Source organism: Leuciscus leuciscus (assembly GCF_965113295.1).
Source record: "Leuciscus leuciscus genome assembly, chromosome: 5".
Classification (NCBI taxonomy): domain Eukaryota; kingdom Metazoa; phylum Chordata; class Actinopteri; order Cypriniformes; family Leuciscidae; genus Leuciscus; species Leuciscus leuciscus.
Genome location: NC_138729.1, coordinates 21,674,844 through 21,682,124, shown reverse-complemented (window position 1 = coordinate 21,682,124; position 7,281 = coordinate 21,674,844). Strand labels below are relative to the sequence as shown.

General features: G+C 36.7%; 1 long non-coding RNA gene across 1 annotated transcript; it reads right to left on the bottom strand.

Annotated features, from left to right (window-relative positions):
- Positions 1–1,438: 1,438 nt before the first annotated feature.
- On the bottom strand, positions 1,439–5,572 carry LOC309500066. The gene is made up of 3 exons (XR_014206466.1): positions 5,477–5,572; positions 4,704–4,825; positions 1,439–1,776 (listed from the first exon to the last, which is right to left on the bottom strand). It is a non-coding gene; the product is annotated as an uncharacterized lncRNA (long non-coding RNA).
- Between the last annotated feature and the right edge of the window lie 1,709 nt (positions 5,573–7,281).

Sequence of the window (7,281 nt, the reverse complement as noted above, 5' to 3'; positions counted from 1 at the left end):
AGAGAACGTTCTCGTAAGGGAACGTACTTGGTTACTTACGTAACCTCGGTTCCCTTAGAGATAAGGGAACGAGTACTGCGTTGCCTTGCCGTGCTGTTTATCTTGTGTCAGGTGTTTTTTCGCTTCAGTCGATTATACCTGTCAAATGGCGGATTTTATCTGTATTTATATTCTATGGTCACGTGTATTTTCGCGCGCTTGACTTTGGCAGTGTGCCAAGCGCCCTGATTGGTTCGCGCGCCTCTGCCTATCCGCCATTGGTTCGTGCAGTTGCCACAGCACAGCCGATCAGCATGCTCGCGCGAGCCTGATGCTCTCGCCTGTGCTGCAGCAATGCGTTTTAAAATAAAGGCTTCAATATTCTCGCGAAAAGGAGTTTTCCCACAGCGTTTGCAACGCAGTACTTGTTCCCTTATCTCTAAGGGAACCGAGGTTACGTAAGTAACCAAGTACGTTTTCTATTTTAATATATTTTAAAATGTATTGTATTCCTATGATGGTAAAGCTGATTTTTTAGCAGCCATTACTCCAGATCCTTCAGAAATCATTATAATATGCTGATTTGGTGTTTTCCTATCACAGATGAAAACAGTTGTGCAGCTTGATATTTATGTTTTGTACAGTTCTTCATACATTTAGGAGATATACACAATGTCAAGTGCAATTGAACTGTTATACTGCATATACACAATATAATTTATAACACTTCATTAACCATACTGCAGATAGGTATGCAAATGTTGATTTTTCATAGGCTAATATATGTCTAAGTCAAATATACATCCATACACTTCTGGACAAGACTTTAACTATATATAGGACTGAAAACAAAAGGAATTATATAATATGCATGCAGTATCTCATCTTATCTACACTTTATCACTTTATTATATGCTCATTCTCACTGTTTTTATTTTTTATTTTTATTAAAGCAGGTGAAAGTTGATGTTATCCTTCATATTTTATCTTTGCCTTTTTTTGTTTCTGCACCTAACATTCCCATACCTGTTAACCTAATAATCCTCCAGGCTGTTTCCCCCAGGCAGGGTAATCATTTGTTCATTTGTATATTGTTGCTGAGGTTACAGCTGTCTGTCAAGAACACATTGATATGTATATCTGCATAGTCAATAAATTTTTTTGCCTGCATATCTCACAACACGCACTAACAAAATAATTGTGCACTGATTTTCCGTACAATTAAAGGGATAGTTCACCCACCTAATGTCATTCCAAACCTGCATGACTGACTTTATTATTGAATTTTTCGTCTATACAATGAAAGTCAATGAGGTCCAGTGTTCTTTGGACACAAAGGTTCTTCAAAATATTTTATTTTGTGTTTCACAGAAGAAAGTCATTCAGGTTTGAAACAACATGTGGGTAAGTAAATGGTCACAATATTTTTTTTTTGGGTGAATTATCTCTTTAAGTGCTGTACAAGTGAGAAAATAGAGCCTAATGATACCTGCACGTTTCTTTGTCGACTCATTTAGAGACCCTTTTTCTTCAGGGGAAGTGAGACAGGAAGTCTGAATTCTGAGGAGGCAGCAGTGAATGAGTGAATGTTGTCACTTCCTGCGTGAGTTGGCTTTCAAATGTCAGTAGGGTAGAAAAAAAAATGCAATCTTTTTTTTTTTTTTAAGTCTGTGTCTTGTCACAGATGATGATGCCAATAAATTCTGCATATGCAGACTTGTAGAAAATACAGGGAAGTGTACTGAAAAATCTTTTGACCGCTGGGCACGACATCCAAGGGGATTTCCATCGGAGCTTCTGCAAATATTACAGAACACTATTTTTAGAAACGTAACAATTATTCTGCGAACAGAAATATGCTTCTATGGTATTTCTTGCCTTAATATTCTATTCTAAGAATCTGACATGATTTGTATTTTTTTTCCAGACAAACACATCCAAGCCCATTAATAAGTAACTCCTACACTGAAAGGAAGTTTTATCTCGACACATATTGACCTAATACTGTATTTTGTATTACTCTAGTTACAGAGTAAACAGTAGCCCGTTCCTCTCCTTCAGAATAAAACGCTGGGTGTGAACTTTCCCTGACAGAATGAGGGCATGGAGACATCCAGGGAATTAAGGTGTTGCTCAAGCACAATTATATAATTATACATTTCCTTTGTTGTTGCCATATTAGACAAAATTTACCAACAATTGCTGTAAATGAGGCCTTTCTTTGAAGTTATCAGACAATTACACACACAACATAAAAGTAGGATTTCAAGATCTCGGAGACTGAAGCCTTTGTTTAAAGATTACATCTTGTCACTACAGAAGAAGAGATTTGACTGAGCTGAACAAATGTGTGTTCCTTTCACTCCAGCATGATATAAACATCAGAGCTGTGAAAGTTCTGCTGGAATTCATTTAGTCAGAAATAGGTTTGATGAACTACGCGCCATCACAATGCCAATAGATTCTTATCTAAAATGATGCCGTAGAGGAGTGGAGGGAAAACTTGCTCTGAAATGGTACTTAAAGACTCATTTTGTTAAGACATGCACCAATAAACTTCCTGCGTGGCATGAACATGTTGCAAAGTGTGGAAAAAATCGAGTGTAATTGCAAGGCAAAGCAACCCCCTTGAATTCACAACTTCGAAAAATGTGTGTTTAATGCCAGCTGAACGTCAGATTCTTGGGACATACAGACAGTGTTGTAGTTTTGTTTTGTTTTTCACACACACAAACATCAAATGTAAGGATGTGAGTGGGTGTCTATCAGCACAAAGGCAGACATTACTGAAACATATGGACATCCTTTCATTACTGTTCCCGACGCAATATTGTTATGTGGATTATTAATTGAATGTTGCAGGTTCAATAGAAGTTGAGCTCAATTGACAGAATTTGTGGCATAAATCACAAAAGAAGAATTCCACTTAACTCCTTTCTTTTTTAAATGTAAATAAATAATAGCTTACTAACCTTTTCTGTTTAAAGTAATATCCAATTTTACAACTTTGTTTCCGTGAAAATGTAAAACTGTTCATGAATCAACAATCATGATTTAAACAGCTTTCCAGCTCAAATAATATGTTTTAACTACATAATTAATACAATAACTTTTATAAAACAAGCTTTACATTTCTAAATTTTTTAATCTTAAAAAATTTGCCCCATACTTCCATTCTAAGTGTTTCACCCTACCTTTGATTTTTGCTTTTGTGGTAATCTATAATACCACAAATGCTGTCAAATAAGCTTAAAGGGTTACTTCACCGTTTTTTCATATTAAACTATGTTATTCCCTTAACTAAGACGAGTTGATACATACCTCTCTCGTCTCAGTGCGTGCACTAAATCGCTGTCTTGCGGCGAAACTTTGTTAGCACTTAGCTTAGTCCAGTTCATTCAATATGGGCCAAGCAGAGAAGCTACCAAACACCTCCACGTTTTCCCTATTTAAATACAGTTACTCGCTTAGTGTAACTCGACCTAGGACGGTGACACAAAACAAAACGTTGCGCTTTTCTAAGCATGTAAAATGGATAACTATATTGTATTTAAATAGGGAAATCGTGGAGATGTTTGGTAGCTTCTCTGCTTGGCCCATATTGAATGAACTGGACTAAGCTAAGTGCTAACAAAGTTTCGCCGCAAGACAGAGCGATTTAGTGCACGCACTGAGACGAGAGAGGTATGTATCAATTCGTTTTAGTTAAGGGAATAACATAGTTTAATATGAAAAAACGGTGAAGTATCCCTTTAACTGCCTACACTGAAAAAAACAATAAGTAAAATTTACCTCATTTTTCTTTGGCAAGTTTTTGCACGCATATTTTTTAAGTAAATTTCACATATGGAATTATAAGTAAACTCTACTTAACTAAGTTAAGTGAAAGTAATAAAAGAAAATAAGTAACTTTAACTTGGCTAGTAAAATGTTGAAATCTATTTAGTTGAAGTTTACAGCTATTTAATTAACACTTTGAAGGCCCAGAATGGTAGGTAACACATCGTTAAAATAGTCCATGTGACTACAGTGGATCAACCTTAATTTTATGAAGCGACGAGAATACTTTTTGTGCGCGACAAAAACAAAATAACGACTTTATTCAAAAATGTCTTCTCTTTTGCATCAGTCTCCGACCCACGTTCACGAGAGCACCATGGCACATGCATGACCTTGTAGTCACATGGACTATTTTAATTACGTCTTTCCTATATTTCTGGGCCTTCAAACTGTTAATTAAATAGCTGTCAATGGAGCCCCCGCCATGAGCCATCGGATTTCATCAAAAATATCTTAATTTGTGTTCCGAAGATGAACAAAGGTCGTACGGGTTTGGAATGACATGAGGTTTAGTAATTAATGACAGAATTTTTATTTTTGAGTGAACTATCCCTTTAAGTAAATACATTTCTCTAGGTTTGTTACCGTAGAGAAAACAACAAAATATCATCCTAACAGAAACGGGGGCCAAGACGTGACAGTTTAGCTGTGTGTAAAAGGAATTGATTTTCCAGTTAGCCAGAGAGGAGTGAATAATTAAGTGATTGAGTGCGTGTCTGTAAACTATGGGTGTATTCTGTATGCTACTGGAAACATGCATGTGAATTGCATGTGCCTCACAAATGCATAAATGGTAATTTGCACAAATAAAACGCACAAATTTTGTACAGGACAAAATCGGAAATACATCCTATAAAAGAAAACCAAACCACTTGCAATATTACCTCTTTATAATATTGTTCCAGACGTTCCAGGCAGGTCCAAGTAGTTCCAGGCATCTTGAGGATTTGACCGCATCCATATCACGCCGCCAAACGATTTCAGTTATCTCAAAGGTCCTTAGGGCCTAGAACAGCAAAATAACCAAAACCCACAAAAAATGTATCAAGCAAATAAATATAACTAACAAAAGGATAAAAATTACAAACTTTTTTCATGTTTTATCATCTATGGAACGCATACTCTCCCACACACACGCACAAAGATATAGTGCAAGCACACACTCGCACATAGACCATAAACGGTAAATTTATTAATAAAATAGTTAGGGTTAAAATTAAAAAGCGTACCATTTCTCAGTTGCATAGTAATGTCGCTGTTCTTGAATCACTTCTCTGTTAGCTCTAATGACGTTTTGAATTAGCAACTGGGGCTTGGTATCTGATAATAAGAAATACCTTGAGGTGTGATCACCGAGGAGGAATAACTGATGACGAGCCGTTGAATTGCACTTCGAGTCGTGGCTGCCTGCATTACAACCTTGGATCGAATGTGCATTATTTTTCAAATAATTCAGCAGCCCTTCATCAATTATTCCCAAACCTAGAGTTATAATCTGATGGAGAACACTGACTAGTGAAATGCCTCACCCAAGAACGATCTAACGTTATCTGGCTGCAAACACGCGATTCGCGCCAAGTAACTTAACGTTGGTACAGTCGGAAAAAGGAGAAGTTGAGTGCAACATAGTAAAATAACAACAAAGAAATAAACTTACCTTGAACAATTGCCGTCTTTAGTAGACGCAGACGGTAAGAGTTTTGAAGAGATGCCGTTGACCACTTTCTGTAGACGAGACGAGAGAGCCCGTGCCTCGTGTCGTGTTGAAGTAGCCCCGCCCCCATGTGCTGCTTTTTTTTATAGCGCGCAACCGTTTTTCACAGAAACAAACCAGTTTACTGTTAAATGCTGTAAATTTACTGCAAGTGCTTAATTTAACGACCATTAGCTGTCAATTTACACAATTTAGCTGTTTATTGAAATAACAGTATTTTACTGTTGAAAATTGGCTGTATTTTTACAGCAATTTTTTAACAGTGTTTCACTCAAACAATATAACATTGAATTAAACCACACTTTTAAAGTATATGCTAGAAACATCAAAGTAATTAATACAATATTGTGTGAGACACCATATCTACATATCAGAAGTTACGCATCACGTGAACGCATGCAGAGACCTCATACTTGGTAGACAGCACACAATGACTGTAACATTTGGTGGATCGTTTTTGTGTTTGAATGTGTCATTTTGAGTAGAGAATTAACTCCAAATGTCACAAAATGGTAAGTTACTCATCCTAAAAACAAAAGCAATGATAAAACAGTGTAAATACAGCCTCAGTGGAAAACAGTGAAAAATCAACCTCATTAATTATTCAAGGCCCAGTGCATGATAGGAACACCAGTATCAGAAAAGTTGAGTAATTTTACTTAATTTTACAACGTTGATATTTACTCTTTCATTTCTACATGCTTGGATTGAGTACTAATATAGAATTTACTTAGTTTTTTTTTTTATTCTTGCCTGAACTAACTTTTTCCTGTAAATTACATTGTTTTTTTCTGTAGTATTTACTTCACCACAAAATCATTTTTATCAGTGTAGTTCTGTCATGAAACTCTAGATGGCGCAGGCTTTAACGCAAACTGATGATATTCACAGTGTTAACAGAGCCCGTCTACGGAGAGCCTTGGCACTCCCTATTTAGCCCCATTGTATTGATTTGGGTTGCAGTACCATTAGAATTCCACTGGGGGTGATCGCGGGCGAGTGCAGATTGAATGGGAGTCAATGGGGCTAGATGGCTAAATGTGTCTCTTTCACCCGATTGCCGTTGAGAAATTTCAGATTTTATTGTAGGTTTTGCAAGTTCAACATAGGTTATAGGTCGAAAGTTGAATGAACCAGTACTTATGTCCTTTCGATTTCTTACAGGTTGGGCCGTTGTTGGCCGGAACAAGCTAGCATTCTGCTAATGAATGACGTCATCACATTTTTGAATGCTTTTTTAGAGCAGATAAGTGAACTTAAAAATGCAATTTTCAGCTGAGTGTATTATCTTAGCCCCCCCTTTCGAATACAACATTTAAATTACTAGAAAAAAAATTATATCCTGAGAAAAGTGGGTTTTGAGGGGTATTTCGCCATAGACCTCCATTCATTCTGCACTCGCCCGCGAGCGCCCTCGCATGGATAGAGACGTGTTACTGCAACCAGTCCAGAACCCGGAAGTAAGCAGAGAGTGCCAATTCTCTTTATATTAGACATTCTCTGGTGTTAACTACTTAGCACAAGCTGATTGGTTCACGAATCAGCCAATGAGCTTGCTGCTCAAACATTTAAATGGCTGGTTAGAATTCACTATAGCAGTTTGCAGCACGCTTTCCGAGTTCCTCTGAAACCCTCAACCTTCCCCAGCTCCAGCTGTATAGATCTGCTATGGGTAATTTTTATATATATATATATATATATATATATATATATATATATATATATATATATATATATATATATGCTGT